The sequence below is a fragment of the Galleria mellonella genome, unplaced genomic scaffold, assembly GCF_026898425.1.
Source record: "Galleria mellonella isolate WM207_F2 unplaced genomic scaffold, CSIRO_AGI_GalMel_v1 utg33, whole genome shotgun sequence".
NCBI classification, from domain to species: Eukaryota; Metazoa; Arthropoda; class Insecta; order Lepidoptera; family Pyralidae; genus Galleria; species Galleria mellonella.
Genome location: NW_026442079.1, coordinates 7,155,876 through 7,174,545, shown reverse-complemented (window position 1 = coordinate 7,174,545; position 18,670 = coordinate 7,155,876). Strand labels below are relative to the sequence as shown.

General features: G+C 29.5%; 1 protein-coding gene across 2 annotated transcripts in view; it reads left to right on the top strand.

Moving 5' to 3' along the window:
• Positions 1-18,670, top strand: part of LOC113518155 (uncharacterized) — a 131,806-nt gene that overhangs the window by 84,016 nt on the left and 29,120 nt on the right. The gene's annotated exons all lie outside the window — the stretch shown is intronic.

Here is an 18,670-nt window from a genome sequence, read left to right as displayed (position 1 = left end):
GGTACGGGTCAGCTTTATGTCACGGATTAATTAAACTGTTATGAGAAATATTTATACTTAATAGCCCTAAACTTTAAACCCTTTATCTATTTATCCTCATAAATATTTTTATCAAATTTTTAAATTACGTATGTATCTACAGGGGTGTATTCTAAATCGTTGGTATTTTTTTTCTATTGAAGGGTCCCTTGATTGAGCACGATCTAATCTAATGGAAAGCGATAATGTGATCTAAGATGGAGCTTCGTGGACCTACGAATAGCCTATTCACATTTGACTTAAATTAGTGCACTTTATATGTGAATGGAAAAATACTAGCAAGGAGAGTTCCATTCCATTCATTCTTTGAAGCCTTTACTATGCTATTCTTTTTATATTTATTATATATATTATGTATATGTGAATTCGTATATGTATGAATTTGTATGTCTATATATTTATGTATTTGTATAGACATATTTCTATGTATATGTATTTATTTATTCACATTATTATACGTATATTTATAGTATTCAAAATAATGAACGGAGTTTCGTGCCTCTAGTGAAAATTTTCTATAAAATTATACATATATCAAATAATTACTTCTCTCCATCCAAAGGTTGCCTAGAAGAGATCGCTCTTAGCGATGAGGCCACATATTGTTTTCTTAGTGTAATATTTGCTTGTAATTGTTTATATTTATAATAAGTATACTATTACAAACTTACTTATTAATAAAATTATTGTTTCCTTCGTAATTTAATAAACAATTAATTTTAGTCGCTTTTATTTTAAATTGTAATAATTTTTTTCGATGATTTACGATTCAAAATAATAATATTACAAAAGTGAAACTTTGTAAAGATTATTACTAAATCACGATTAAAAGGCCAAACGATAGATAATTTTAGAGAATAACATCTACGTCTGTGCGGTGACATTAGGTAGGTTGGCCGATCTTAATGAATTCACCAGGAATTAACCACAACGGTTTCCAAGGAAAACCACCTGGCGGTCGACCTGATAGGGTCTATTGCATGATCCATTAGTCTCGGCGCGTGTATATTATATATATGATTGTGCAGTATGCTTTATTAGTGCAGAAAAGCGTACACAACATGTGAGAATGTGAGTTGGGTCGCTATACCCACCTCACATTCAGGATGTTTGTATAGAAATTAATGTTATTCATATGTTTAACATAAGATGTTTGGTATCTTTGTGGGCCAAGGACGGAAGTCGTGTACGATATTAATTATTCATTAGTAGTTCGAAAAGGAATATGTCTATACAGAGTGAAATTGAAATAATAATCATGACTTTAAGAGGGAGCTCTACCAGTGAATATAATCATTTTTTATAAGCAAATAAGAACGAAAATCGACAATAAATAGAGCTTCCCATACTAATTAAACAGATCGAAAGCTTACAAATTTTTATCATTTTTCGATCCATGTATATTTAAAAAAAAAACCTTCTATAATAATAATAAAATGATTCCGAATTCACCTTTTATAATATTATATAAGACCGTAAATCATCGATATATTCTTATTATCAATATTTTCCATTATAAACAAGTTCAGTGGAAAAAGTTACGGCCGATTTCTTCCCCTGTCAAATCACGCAAAGAGTAAGTCTTCCGTATTATATAACTTGTATTGCTATAACCTGCTTATTTTTATAAATATTTTCATTCTGTTGAGGTTAAGGGTTAAATATAGATATAAATTTTTTTTTAATGCCATGCATGCCATTTATAACTTATTTTTATTGTCACAAATACTCTCTGAATCTATAATTTCAATTCAAATCTGTATAATAATGGAAAAAAAATATCAAACCTCTTAATTACAATATCACGTAGAATAATAGTTGTCGTTGTATGTACATATTAAGATCTCTTTAAATTTAATCACAGTAACCATTCTTTTGCCCTTCTAATTATCTTTGTTAACAACATTTATCATCACTGGAAAATTCATTGGAAATTAAAATCAACACGCAAAATATTTGTGTCTGACAGATTCGAATGCATGAAAACTGTAGCTTCTTTTTATTTGCTAAACAAAACCCTATAAATTTATTACACGTATTTATTTACAACAAATTGGTTTGGTTTATTTTGGTTTGGTTGGTCATAACAACCATTACCTAGAGACATGGCGTCATGAACATTACTATAGAGGCCAACGAGGCGTTGCAATCAGTGAATGCACTCAATGCCTTCTTTCATTTAATAAAATTCTAGTGGTTTTCTTCAATTCAATTTTTCCACTGATGAGACACAGCAATACACGCATTGCTTTTACAGTAGAAATAATCAGTGACTATAGTAATATTTAGAGGTTTTTCATGACAGGAAAAATAAAAGAACATAGTGTATTTTATTAATGCTGGATATTGTTACCATTTGATATAACTAGGATTTTATGCTTACAAGTAAGAATACTTAAATTACTTCAATATGTTGAATTTAACTACCTATATTTATACTTCTATACTAATATTATAAAGAAGCAAAATTTGTGAGTTTGGATGTTCGGTGTAATCTCCGATATCAATGATTTTAAAAATTCTTTCACTGTTACAAAGGTATATTATCCCTGAGTGTTATAAACTACTTTACTTTATATTTTGCTAAATATGGTATATATATATATATATATATATATATATATATATATATATATATATATATATATATATATATATATATATATATATATATATATATATATATATATATATATATTCAATAATTAATCACAGTAAAAGTAATTGAAGTCGGGAAATATTTTATAATATAGTGTGCGCTGCTTGAAAACGATTTAAGATAAAATCTATAGTAATAATATTTATTATTTTTAGCTTTACAAAAAAGTCCACAACGTCATATATCTAAGTTTAATATCTTAGCTTAAAACGGTGGTTTTTAAGTAAAAGTAAAGTAAATTTTATAAACCATTCATTTTAAAATCTTGGAGAATATTAGTGCAGTTCTTTCATACACGGCAAAATACCAGCCTTACTAAAATGTGTTGAACAGTTTAAAAGTTACACAAACAAATACACTACTCGTGCGAAGTCGGAGCGGATCGCTAGTAAATTATATAATTTAATTAGTGTACCATATCAAGTATAAATAGGAAAAGGTTATATCCTAATTTTTCGTCGTTTTTGGACCCCTGTTTCTTTGGGAAAAATATTTTGTAGATTTCAATTACACCCACTATTGTCATGCCCTTACAAGGAATAACAAAATAATTATCAGATCTTCATACACTTTGTATGCACGTATACATAAATTTTGTGATAATTATCATTATAAAAATATTGGATACTGGATAATATTATCTATTAGGTATCTAAGTTTATAAAAAAAACCTCATTTGTTAAAGAAAAGTTCAAACTAATTATTATTTACTTTGACAACTTCGTAGAAAATAGGATATAATATGGTACCTTGGATTTATTAAGTTAATCTTTGAAGTGAATGGATATTAATTTAAGCTGACAAGATTCCATCGTTCGCATTATCTCTCAGCTTCAAAACTACGTCTGGTCTGAAAATAACAAAACGAAATAATCCCACCTATTATAGTAAATGTGAAAGTTTGCTAAGATCTTTGACATACATTGACACTGAATATTTATATATTTATTTTAATACGTTTTTTACAAACAAGTAAATTACATATACTACATATAATTACGTATAGCTTACAATCTATACTTATAAAATATTTTGTCTTTATATTATAAAAAAGTTTTGTTGTCTGACTATCAAGGCGCATTTAAAGCTACTAAGTCTTCAGAAATAACCAAGAGTACCATTGATATTGCTATGTATATTGTGTTTGTAAATGGTGCTGTTAATATTTATAAGCGAATCTCACTACCTTAAAGTATTATGTAAGTCAACTCAGCTTGTTTGCTATTTGAAATACTTCTTATATATTGGATATATATTCTAATCTTCATTTGTTTCTATTTACAAACGAGTATTACCTTTTTATTTGTTAAAATTTATTGGTTCTATTTATTATTTTATTTTCCAAAAGAACTTATTTTCGAAGAGGGAACCTCAATAAATGATTTTTTTTTGTGATTATTACCTATACGCGATGAAGTCGTCAGTTCTGAAGTGATTTTCATAGATCTTTTCTGCAATTGATATGCTTTACATTCATTTTTTAATTTGCTATGCAATGCATTTTAATTTGTAAAGCATAAAACTGCTTATTACTACGTAAAATCTACTTTTAGATACGCGATTCCGCTTTGTAAATTAATATATTTTTAAAATAACATTATTTTATGTCTACGGAACATCTCGTTTATGTGTGTTCATGATTAAAGCCCATTTTTTACGAAGCAAAAAGAACTTTTTGATTATAAAATATTTTATAAAGCTTTTTCACATGCTATCATATTTCATATCACAATAGTATCCAGGTATTAATTCTTTTATATGTTCAACAAACTGTATAGTATCTGTAATATTATATAGTTCATTGACATGTTCAGAACTTATTCAGCCATGTTTTTTTCTGCGAAATATTCCACAATACTTTCCTCGCGCTTCGATTAATACAAAATAAAGTCTTTGTCATTGTTCATTTGACTAAAAAAATCGGTTATATAAAATAGACTTTTCTATAATAGTTTGAATGGCAAACAAGCTGACGGCCCATCTGATAGAAGATATAACCATGGATATTACAGAATACACTATGAAGCCCATAGTATCCCTCATGTTCTATATTTCTGAGAACATATGTACTTTATACAAGCACGACTGTGCCACAGCTGAAACACGAATGGTAGAGGCATACCCAAGCAGACGATGTTGATACAGAGTCTCTGGTAAATGGTCAGGGTAATTTGTACAGTACATTTATTTTATAATATTACTCTAATAATATTTATTTATAGCAAGGCAACAGATTACAAATTAATACATTTATAAAATAAATATTACATAAAACGGCATTAAATTTGTACTCCAATAACTGCTCTGCATAACATTCAATATTATATACATTAAAAGAATGACGGCTATAAATTTAAAGTCTACTACTATTATATATATATATATATAATTTACATACAATTTGTTTTTACCCGCGACTTGTGTTAGTCAGCGTGAACAGAGTATATAAAAAGTAGCTTATACATGTAGTCTCCATTACAAATAGTACGTGTATTCCACATTTCTGGACAATTAGTTAATCCATTAAAACGTCAAGTGATAACAAACAAACATACTTTAACAATATAACGATAACTGCAACGTTTGAGTGTCCACTAAATATCTTATAAATTTACTTGAGAGCACTTTTGTCTCATATTTTACTCGTCTAATAACTAATGCTGTTTTCTAGTTATAGTACTGAGTTCGAAATATTTGCATTGTTTTCTGTTTGGAATTTCCTACAAGTGAGTTTACCGTTCCGAAGCTCCCGTCTTAACAATTTCGACATTCGCTAACCCCCTGTGGCATAAATTCTCCGTACTTTCTTTCTAAGAACAATAACTTAGCTTTCTTTTAACTTATTACCAGTTTCAGAACAAAAAAGAACTTATATGTATATTTATAACTACTATACTTTTTTAACAAAGACTTAAACTGATATAAAAAATTGAAGCACAGATAAGCAAATTTGTTATTTTATTATTTCACTAGCATCCGAGTCAATATCAAGCAAACAAACAGAAAGTAAAATATACCAAATAAAAAAAATTTACTTCGAGCTTGGATGCATAGTTATTTTCGTACCAAATTAAAAAAGAGACAATGCTGTTTTACAATACAAATTACCGATTTGTACCTTATATGCAAAATTTGCCAATTGCACAATGCAAATTCTAGTGTGTTTCACTTTATCAGAAATTCAATATAATGTTATATTTTTAAGCGTCTATTTTCAAGCGTTTTTCAAAGAAAGAATCAATCTGTCTAAATTTTTTGGGCCTTTTAATATAACGCGATTACGGCACTAATTCTGAACGGATTTTCACAATTTTTTTTTTTGTAATTGATAGGATTTATTCCTGCATTGGTTCCGTATTAATTTTTAACTGCTTGTTACAAAGTAATATTAATTTGTAAACGGGCGATCCCGTGTTTAAATATTTTCAATGTAAGTTATCTACGAGATATCTCGTTTTTCATCAACCTGTGTTTGATGATGGGATTCGTGATTAAATTACTTTTTTTTGCGATACAAAATGTGCTTATCCTTTACTTTGGGGGTGGAATCTTTCTTTATATAATCTTTCTCTTTATTCATAAAACTACTACGTTATATGAGGTTATTTTTAATAAATTACAAACAAAATAAAATCTGCAATTAAAACTTTCACAAGTAGATAGGTAGCGTGGCTTAAGTTTGTAAAAACTTCATAATTAATCTTATATTGGAAGTAGGTTTCTTCCATTTCAAGGAGGCATACCTGTAGGGAAGTATTTATATTAAATTATTTTTGATTAGAACAACATCTGGAATATTGATATACCAATTATTAATATTCTTAATTAAACTTATCTCGGACGCAAGTTACTTTTCAAGGATCTTTGCTTACTCAAGTCCAAAGTAGGATACGCAAGTTAAATATGATTAAAGTTGCTAACTTTGAATTGGTGAATAAAGGTAGGTATTTTTGTATTTTTATGTACTCCATTATATATACTCCATACTATGTATGTTCATCCTTATGATGGCGTAAAAGGTCACTAAGAAAACAACCCCATTACTATAAAATATTGGAGACTCCACATAAAATCTAAATCTAATACAAGCGTCATGGCCTGCGACAATATTTAACTCGTGTTAGACACTAGATGAGACTATATTGTTGTTTTTAAGTGATAATATATATACATTATTGATTTTGATAACACAAAAATTAGTTGTGTGAATTTTTTTTAATTACAACCGCAAGTAAGTATAAGGCATGCTCCTTCGCATGCAAAGACAGACGTAGTAAGGAGGTTGGCAACGTGCCAACTGCTCTATCTCAAAATTTAAGCTACCAGTATATTCAGAAATACCTCTGCCCTCACAAATATCTGTGAAAAAGACGAATAAAGACTGCATTAATACGCGCCCAGGGATCTAGCGTGGTTGGATAAACATTCCTTTTATTCAGACTGTTGTTTTCTTCATTAGAACCGTGGCACTAAGCCTGCTATCACAGATTACTGATATCACTGTGTCATACTGTGTACGATTCCTTGTTTTGTTTTGATATCTTGTTTGTCGATTGCTCGTAAAATTTTGTAAGAATTGGAATTTGTAAAAAAAGGAATCCTATTTATTTTCAATTCTTAGAAAATTTTAACATTGCACTGTATCGTGTGTGTACAAACATGTTTTGTTGTTCATAATATTATGTTTGTTCTCATAATATTGTTATTGTTGATCTTGTGCACTCACATTAAATTTTAACGGCATTGTAAAATATTAATTTGTTTAAAACAAGCAACGACCAAGTTTCTCGGTCAATTCTTTTTTGTTGCAATTACTTTATGAACTGATAAAAAAGGATCAAAATAATGATGAAATAAATTATTTTTTATTTTATTTAAATAATATGCAATCTTTCTATTTTTACTTATAACAAAAAAACGACAAATAAGCACAAAATTATAGAACCCTAACAAATAATCTATGGATTATGCCACAAGTTCATTAATTATATACTTTATAAAGTTTTATAACATTTCAAAAAGGTACATAAACTAAAAGGATCGGGTTATCATAGATTATGCCGTAATGGACGTTTTTGCACAATCCAACCCGTCGTGACACTAGTAACATCTCGGGGAGTTCAGGGACGGAAAAGCAGAATGTCGGCGGCAGATTGAGTTTATTATTGGGAACCTATTCGATGTCTATCCATACCTTTTTGGGTGATAATTGAGAAGCATATGCCACGATAAATCTAACAATAATATATTTGAACATTCTTCTGATTTAATTATCGCGCACACACACTATCTCATTACACATAAAATATTAAACACAGATACTTTTTAAATTTACTAAACCATTACTACTATTGTATTAGTAACCAATATATTAGTAAATTTAAAAATTCTCTGTATGTTCTTGTGTTTCTGCTTACATCACAATGTGTGCTTCCAAATAAGTACGATTATAAGTTATTAATACAAAAAAAAATCTCCATGAGGTCTGCAAAATATAATATTTTGAAAGTTATAAATGTGTTAAATTTAAATAAAAAGAGTATTACGTCAACATCACGTTATAGCTCTCTTTCAATTTCCTCAATAGTTCATTTTTAATATTGCATCACCTCAGTTGTAATGTGAAAGCTAGAGGCAGAAAATCTCTTTAATTTCGTTAAAAAACGTGTTGTAAAAAATATAAAAATTTTCAAACGAGAATTATAATATACAATACCTATTTGAAAAAGAGAGACCAGGAGGCAGCTGTAACGTACGGACATCACTAGCAATAATATGTGACCAACTTGTTAAAATAGATATATTTTCCAGAATTAAAATGCGGACCCAGTAAACTACGATTGGATCCGACTATACGAGTATACTACTTATTTGAAGTTGCTTATTTATTCTCATAGATTTTATTCACTACATAAACTCTTCATTATTAAAATGTACTTTCCTTTTATTTATTCCTAATTTATTGTACACGCTAATAATACATAAAAATATGAGAGAGGTAAACACAGGCGAGCTTTACAAGATAGCGATGATAGATAAGATATTAGATAGCGATGATTCCATTAAAGATAATCAGTTATAAGATATTATAAAGACCATCTGACAGTACTGATAAAGACGAAAACATTATAATATACTAAAGTCACTTCAACAAACTGTTAAAAATCCTGTAACAATATTCTTTGTGTTAGGTACTGTTCAAATATTCCTTCAGAAAATGGCCGCCATTTTAACTTATACATATAATTAATACATAATTTGTAAGCAATACGTACATTATATAAGAAAATAGTTCCAAATTCTAATTTAAATTAAAGCCTCCATCCAGTTCTATCTAAGGTGCTGGGACATTTTGTACTACAGCGATTATCTGATCACCTTCGCCATTATAACCTTTTGTGCCAATATCAGTCAGGATTTCGTGCCGGTTACAGTACAGCCACTGCTCTTATCAAGATCACTGAAGACGTACGCTCTGACTTTACTAGGTTTCAGTACCGCGTTTAATACAGTTGATTTTGACCTTCTTGGGTGTTCTCCGTACATTGAACATGTCTACATAGTGTTTGTCTGTTTTCGCTCGTATCTCGTAGGAAGACGCCAACTAGTAAAGGTTGAGAACTGACGCTCGTACTCGTACGAGACTAACGCAGGCGTGCTACAAGGAGGAGTATTGCCCCCAATACTTTTCTCTATTTTCATTTATTTATTCATTGGTACAAATATCTGTACATGGCGGACTTAATGTTTAAAGCATTCTCTCCTAGTCAACCAAAAGGAAGTATCAGAATACTCGAATGCGGTACTAGTAATTATTGATATACATACATGCTAAAATTATGCTCACTCCGGCGATCAATTCCTGTCAGTCTGAGAGTTTATGGTCAATGCGAACTGCCTGTTGTCGATCACAAAGATAAGAAGAGAAGCAGTTTAATGCAGAAGATGAAAACCCATTACTTTACAAAAAGGCCAGGAGAATTTTGTGATCAACTTTCATTATCAGACTTTTTATAATTTTAATAATGAATTCAAATGGAAGCACTATGTTACTTTTATTTAGGTCTAATGCCAAAAAAAATGCATTAATACCATTATATCGTCTTTACTACTTCATTACATAGTAATACACATATCAATGTATGCTTACATTTGATGGTATAATTATACCGTCGTAGTCAATTGACGGTTGAGTTACTTGTATGTATAGTAGTCATTATATGTTTATATATATATATATATATATATATATATATATATATTATTTATCGTATTTTCTACGTACCATATACATATGTTATGCTTTATTATATTATGCATTATGGGTAGTTCTCATTTTATTACTAAACTTCGGTATTTAACAGTTCCCAACGTTATTTATGACGGAAAAATAATCCCATATTCCACTACTGTTAAAAATTTGGGAATTGTTATAGACCAGACACTGTCATGGGGTCCTCATATAGGTGAAGTAAGTCGAAAAATCCACGCATCACTACATTCCTTAAAGCGCCTGCAGAACTTCCTCCCTTTAGGAACTAGACTTTTACTGGCTCAATCTCTTCTTCTTCCTCTTCTAGACTATGCTGATGTTGCCTACCTAGATCCCACACAGGAGCTTGTTGATAAACTTGAGCGACTGCAAAATCAATGTATTAGATACATCTATAACCTTCGAAAGTATGACCACATATCTAGTTATCGCAGTCAACTCAAATGGCTTCCTATCAGGCTACGGAGAAATGTCCACATTCTTACTCTTCTTTTCAATATCCTTTTTAATCCAACATGCCCACATTACCTTCAGGAAAGATTCAAATTTCGCGAAATTGATGTTCGCCTGAGATGCAGTAATGACTTCATTATAGATTTGCCTTGTTTTAATACTCAAAGCTATGCCATGTCATTTACTGTACATGCTGCACGTCTCTGGAATTCACTTCCTAATAACTTAAAGATGGCACAGTCGCTGAAATCTTTTAAAGCAGGTATCATAAAATTTTATTTTGAAAATCCCTCTTCATTGAGCCAATTGTGAATATATGTATTTATTATGTATACATGTATGTGTATGTAGGAGTGTATATATGTATGTGTATGTATGTATATATATGTATATATATATATATATATATATATATATGTATATGTATGTGTGTATATGTGTATATATGTATGTGTATGTGTATAAGTTTTTATTTATTAATGTTATATTATTATTAATTTACTTTTATTATTTACATATGTAGGTATATAGAGCTGTTTTTATTGTGTTATATATTCAATTTTTTTTTTTTTTTACTGGGTATTATTTAGTTTATCTTTAATTGTACGGTTATTACCCTTATACATTCTACAGTTTTCTTTCAGCTTCTCAAAGGTTGACTGTAAGAAGAGATCCCTTTATGGGATAAGTCCGCCATTGTATACTAAATCATTTACTAGTATTTAATCTGACTTATGTACAATAAAGATTTTTACAATACAATACAATGTTATGCTTTATATACAAACCTTACACTTTCTCCTTTCGGGTTCTCAAGGTTGACTGAAAGAAATCCCTTTAAGGGATAAGTCCGGCCGAGTACATTTTTGTTATAACCTAATATCCATATCTATATTATAAGTGAATGTATAAAAACATATAAGTAAATCAATAAAATAAATAAATAAACAAGAAAAACCGACTTTAATTCTGGCGAAACAAGTTACTTTGATTTAAAAATTAAATTATTAAATTGATTTTGATATTGAAAAATTTCTTTGAGACTAATCTTGTATATCCTTTCAGATAAAAAAATAATTTTCCAAATCTATTTACAACTGACGAAATTATAAGGTAACAAATATAAAAAAATATATAACCGAGTTGAGATCCCCCTTGATTGAATATTTTTTGATTTATTGATTGATTGTCGATTGAATATCGACCTGTAGAGTTATTCTTGAAACAAATCCCAATAGATCAATATTGAAATTGAAATGTTTCACACCCTCGAATTGCAATACTAGCAACATAATAATCCCATACTGTTCTGATAAATGCATATTAGTGCAACTTCTCAATGCAAATTATTGCAAACACATCCAGTTCAATTTCAATTAATTCCTAATTGTTATTTCATGAGTGCAATACAAAATTGTCATTGAAATTAGATTAGATTGATATTGATAGTAGGCTTACTTATTAGAAAAATTTCTAATCTAATTACCTGCAATACTGAAAAAAACTTGACTTTATTTAAATTTAAAATGTTTGACATTTGGCTGACCAAAAGTTGATTTGTTTTTTTTTTACTCTATCTATATAATCTAAGATTAATAAGTTTAATTTTTAAGACTAATTATATCTAAATAATATTTAATTCTCACAAAAGAGGAATAATCGTATACACATATATAAGAGAGTAAAAACTGTTTAACTCATGTTTTTACAATATTCATAAAAAAATTTGTTATTACAGTGAATTGAGAAAGAAAATAATAAAAACTTTAATTAAATGCAATAACTAAGGACACATTTATGTACGCATATAAATGCGTGCATAAATGTATTACATTTTTAGTTATTTAACAGTAACAAGAACATCCAAATTAAGAGTGTTATTTGTGGATGTGACATATTTTTAACTGTATTTTTCAGGAATAACGCGGTAGTTGATGACTTTGATGTTTTAAACCTGTTTATTGTAAAGAAAGTAATGTTATTTATATTCAGTTTACTTATTCTATAATGGTGGACCCATATTTCGTAAAACGTATATTTCTCGGAAATTCAAAAGAAAATCATTTACATATATTTGCAAACTTTACATTTAATTTTCTGAAAAATTTGTTTTCTCATGATATGTCTCAACATGCAACATGTAACAAGCTGGCGATATATTCATACGAGTACAAGTGTAAAATTATAGTTACAGGGTCATAACACTAAACCTGAAGAAAGTGTTACATTGTTGCACTGGGTGTATCTTCTAAATTTACATGTGACCTCGGGCTATGCATAATATATAACGCAAATACATTGCGGGCGATATAGTTTCAACTATATTGCAGTTATATTGTACGGAATATAGTTTTAAGTAGTATGTAGATACACTTCTAGAGTAAACACGTAGGTAACTACAGCCAAAATCGACTGTGAGTTCTAAAACACTTCGTGAATACCAACTCTCACTCCAATATTGTATAGCACGGGAAAAGTGACCCAGTAAAAACTATACTTTATATTGAAGTAACTGTACCTATTCGCAACGTTTGCTTAGCGAATTTTCGTATTTTCTGATGGAAATGAGATATTTATTTAACTTTGATGAACCAGGTATTACATTATGCCTATATAAAACGCTGCAAATTTTATCAAAATAAATTGAATAGTTATTTTACATAAAACACGTCCTATTTGCAGTTATAATACATATACATATATAAGTTGCATTATTGTATTATCCGTGATTATATCTATTATGGTTTGCAAATTAATACTCTCTTTAAATTGAAATTCGTGAATAAGTACTTAATAACAAACAATTATACTTATTCACAGATGCGATATGGAATGAACAAAACGATAGAATGATGTCTTTGTTACCACATAATTATTATATCATTTGTAACTATAGATAAGAGCCTGTTGAGAACAGACGTGGGCTTTTATAAAAAGATCGATGAAACACTTATTCGATTGCAACAATCACAGTACAAATTGTTTCAAGGGGAGAATTATATGTCTCTCCAGTAGCTAAAATTTTTTTCATGGAAGCATCAGTTTCAAACAAGCTCTGATTACTGCACTTTGATCTAAAGAGTATGAGATAAGTGCAATATATCACATAAGACGAAATTACAAGCAAGCATACTTTGAGCACTATACTTGTGAGATGAGAGGCGCGAATTCCTCGTTCACGATTTGTTACATTATGTTACAACTAAACCAAAATAATATACTGGCATTTACTTAGACACTTGATGTAGAATGTTAATATGAAACTAGTATGATATAAAAAACCCTAAGTAATAATTCCATGCCTATTAGAAAAAGGTGCAGAAAAGAATTTTTAGTCGGACACCGGATTATCGATACTTCTATTTGTAGATTTAACCAACTAGTTTATATTTCTCAAAGTGGAGGAAATCTAGATACTATATATTTTACTTCAAATCGTTACTAATATTATAAATATGTAAATGAGTTAGTTTTTTTACGTCGTGTTGAGTTTGTTAGCTATTCACTGTGAAATTTAGTACACAAGTACTTTATGGATTGGACAAGAACATAGGCTACTTTTTATCCCGATCAGTTAAAAAGTCCCCATCACCTGGATGAAGTAGCGAATAAAAGTTAGTGTAGGTATATTTTTGATATTAAATTTTAATTAAAAATTTGTAACTTTTATATCGATTTTGTAACTCAAAACTAAAATAGTTAGAAATTTTTAATTCTTTACTTACCTACCATACACTGTATTCAAATAACAATTTACATTGAAAACCTTGGTTTGTAACGTAGTTCGTAAGCTGTGACTAAAAGAAACTTTTTTCACGGGTTGTTGCAACGAAAAGCTCGGAAGCGAAATTATCTTGATTAAAAAAAGTTAGCCATATGCTCCAAACTCAAATAGAGTAAAACCTGACTTATCCAAGCTACTAGTACCTTTACCATATTGTGTAACAAGCAACCGGCGAGGACTTTTTCGATTTATCTCTTATCACCTCATGACACAACCAATGTTTTTTAGTTTTGCTGCTATTGTACTTGTTGTTGTATATTGTAGAATACAAAAGCTACCTGTTTTTCTCTGATATCTCCATTATATTTATGTAGCAACAGTTTTCGTAGTTTTAAAGTAGTAGTAGGATTTAGGAACGAATTCGCAGGCAAAAACTGTTTTCTAATGGAATCTCTCACTCTCTCTATCTACATGTACTTTATGTATGTACTTCGGTACTATTACTTACACTGTGATATCACTTTGTTTATTTATAATTACAATATGGTTACCATACAAAAATATATACTAATATATTCGATTTATATTATTTTTTTATCTTATTGATTTATTGTATTGTATTGTAAAATATTTATTGTCCGTAATTTATATTGGATGCATTAAAATATTTAATCTACAATGGCGAACTTATCCCATAAAGGGATCTCTTACAGTTAACCTTTAAGAAACTAAAAGAAAACTTTAAAATGGACAAGGGTGCAACTAAAGATAAACTAAATAATATCCAGTAAAAATTGGAACATATTTGAGACCGTCAAACCGTCTGGTAAAGGGGAGTTGTACACTGTATGTGAATATGTTGTGATCACTCGAAAAACTTTTTTCCTTATCGAATTCAATAAGATGCCACATTAGTTTAATGTAGCATATTCACAAAAAATAAAAATAAAATGAAATAAATGTAAAATAAATAAATGAAAAGAATCAGGAATTAACAGAGGCTCATTTCTAATCTCTGTAGATTGGCCTACAATAATTAGATAAACTGTGCACTATTTGATGAAGGAATCAAGAATGACGACGACATGTATACATTCATGACTTGAGAAATAAAATTGAATGAAACAAGAGATCTTTAACCTTCAGTACTCTCTGCTTATCTCACCCTGGATTTTGTGGGGTATTAGGTGTCTATTATGTGAAGTTGCGTACCACAGCATCGTTCGATTTAATAATGCTCATTGCATGTCATCAAGTGTGAAACTATTCTCAAATTATCTACTAACTGTTGCTAGTTGTTGATACCGTCAATTAACATGTGGTTAATCCACGCTTTCATACACAAATACTAAGCACATTCCTGTGGCAATTTCCGCTATATTTCCGTGTAATATCTACGACGCAGTTCCAAATAATAGAGATATTTAATTAATTTGTTTTTGTTCTTAAGCGTTATTAGCAAACTTTCTTACGAGATGTAAGGAAGTTTCTCATCACGGTACATTAATATTACAATTAATAAGTACAGTAATTCATAATTACTTAAGTCGAGGCAAACCAGTTTAGTTAATTCTTAATAGGTAATTTCCCTTCTTTTTCCCCCCGGATTTGCATGCGCCTCATTGCGTCAATATTGCTACCGCTCTAAATCCTGGCTTATAGGAATCGCACTGACTGAATATATAACAGAATTCTTTCTAAATATTTTATACGCATAATGAAATTGTGAGTAGTCACAATTTTATTATATGTATAAATTATATAAGGAGCTTTACTCAAATCTATACTATATTTGTGCACAAATACACTATGTGGAATCATAATGTATTTGTCATTCGGTATATTACCTGAGAACTAAGTTTTTTTTAATGGATGATAATGAAATAGTAACCCTGCCTGCGCTATCGATATACACCAGCGGGGCACCAGTACTCCCCCTCCCCCTCACCCGAAAACTAAGATGATAGTACTATTATTAAAAGAGCCAATGAATTCCAGGTGTATTCGTCATGATGGACTGACTGACCTGCCTTTTCATTCTCCCCTTATTATCCCTCACTGGTGCCCTGCCAGCATATACCGTCAGCGCAGGCGAGGCTACCTTTCCATTATAATCTATAAAAAACCTAGCCAATGTCAAAAGTAAGAAAATCAGTGAAACAAATAAAAGGGAAAAAGCCTAGTCAATATGGCAGTTAAAGTATTCTCGTTTTCAGAAGGGGAGAGATGTGTGAAAAGAGAGACGTAAAATATTATTTGCACTTAATGGTTATATAGATATTTGTACTTACTGTATAAATTGAATCTGTGGGAAATTGAGCGAGATTTTTGTATTGCCTTAACGAAAATAAGCCAAATTGCCCTGAAATCTGTAATCATGTTAAAATGCCTACGCGAAATTAGCTTTGAACAACTAATCTATATCTATGTTACATGATTAATTTAGATTGTTTGTAATAAAATATCAATTTATTTGTATTGCATAAAATATAAATGAAAAAGCAAATACGGTCTTAACAACATTACACTATTGACAAAAATTTTGCGTAAATAACGAATTAAGTAACTAAATCATGTGTACAAAGGCAAGTGCAAAGAGAAATACATTTAGTATATTATAAGCTAACAGCCTAGTACAATACATTATTGATTCCACTGTAGAAATAACTATTCAGACAGATACAAAAACGTAATTGCCATATCAACCCTCCTCCGCAACGACTTAGTATTCATGAAACGTATCCCGTAAAAATATATTGTTACAGTACTTAATTATATAGGTAACTATGTACATTTCAATAACAACCTCAAATATACATTTAACTAGAAAAACACACAGTGCATAGAGGATTTCCGTTGAAATAATTTGAAATATTGCTCTGGAAAGAAAAAATAACGAATAAAATTCGGAAGTAGACTGTTACTTGACTATTACAAAAAGAATTCTCAAAATCGCCTCCGAATTGACGAAGATATCAAACGCACAAAAAATACTTTGTGATTGAGATACCTTTCTGTATTTGTTTAAAAATATTATTTGTATGTAAAAATAACTGGATTACAGAGACCATTAGTTGTATCTAGTTAGGTATTATAATTTTGTTTTGACATCATGAACCGCTACAATCAAGTCCTATAAAGAACAAGAAAATAGTAATGCCCAATAGAATAAGAAATAAATAATTCTGGTAATTTGTCATCCCGACATGGTATTCAGTAGATAGTTGAGTACAAACGATATATAACAGCTAGCTGAAATTACAGTAATATATAATTGGTGATTATATACCAATATTATATTTTATTTATATATACGAATAAAATCCAAAACAAAAGTTTGTTAATAACTAAAATAAAAATAATAAATAGAAAATAGACACTAAATTGCCATCGTTGGGTATGATATTCAAAAAGCTGGCCGAATTTCCCCTTTGTATCTGACTTATTCGCTAACCAAAGTCGGCTACAGCCCTTTGGTCACAGGAGACGTCGATCAAGCGGTCAAAGATTTGTTTAAATAATCACCTAGCCTCCGGCCCCCAAGGGCCCGTGGTTTAAACTCCAAGCGGGACAATCACAATATTTATTTATGAGAAATATCTTTTTAAAGAAGGTAAGGGGGTAAATTTGTATAAAATTGGCTGTTAATTGTCAGTTTGTAGACATAAATAATTAAGAATTTTATTCCAAAAAACCCATCTATATTTTTGACAAAATTTATATGGTATTAAGAAGGGAGTCTATAATTTTGATTAAAAGGAAATTATACAGATATTTCGATTTAAGAAAGACCGTAATAAAGAGTGATCCAGATGACAAAAAAAATACATTAGAATTGTTCCTTTGTAAGTCAGTTTATTAGAAAATAATTTCATGCTTTAGTGAATAATTAATTCTATTTACATTTTTCTCATTTAAGAATCCAATTTGAGTAATGTACATATTATATAGCTTATAAAGATTTTCAACCGACTTCAAATAAATGACAGTCTTATGTAATAACGTCATAAGTCTGACATTTATTAACCAAATCAACTAAATACTTTTTTATATGCAAGGACATACCTATAAAAATTATGTGCCGAAGAAAATTTATCAATTTCAATATTGATTTTGCCACAATTGAAGTTGGTTTTTGTTCGTGAAATACAATCTTCGATTATTCTTCTGAAATGAAAGTGATCTCTGATAAGGGATGAAAAAGAATGGTTCCCAAGTGATCATTTTACAGACAAATGTATTGCAGGGCTATAACCTTGAATGTATTGAAGATAATCGATGGATGCGATATAGTCGGTCCAAAATAGTTCCCGTGGTATCTGAAATTATTGTTATATCATGACTAATACCCATCTATGCTAAATTAATGATCGGATAATGAATTAATTAGATTTTTTAAAATATTAGTATACAGACATAAATATACTAATAATTAAAAGAATCTATTTTATTCTTACTGTTTATACATAATAATATATGAGTATGCAATACAAATAAATAGAGATATAAAGCTTATATACTA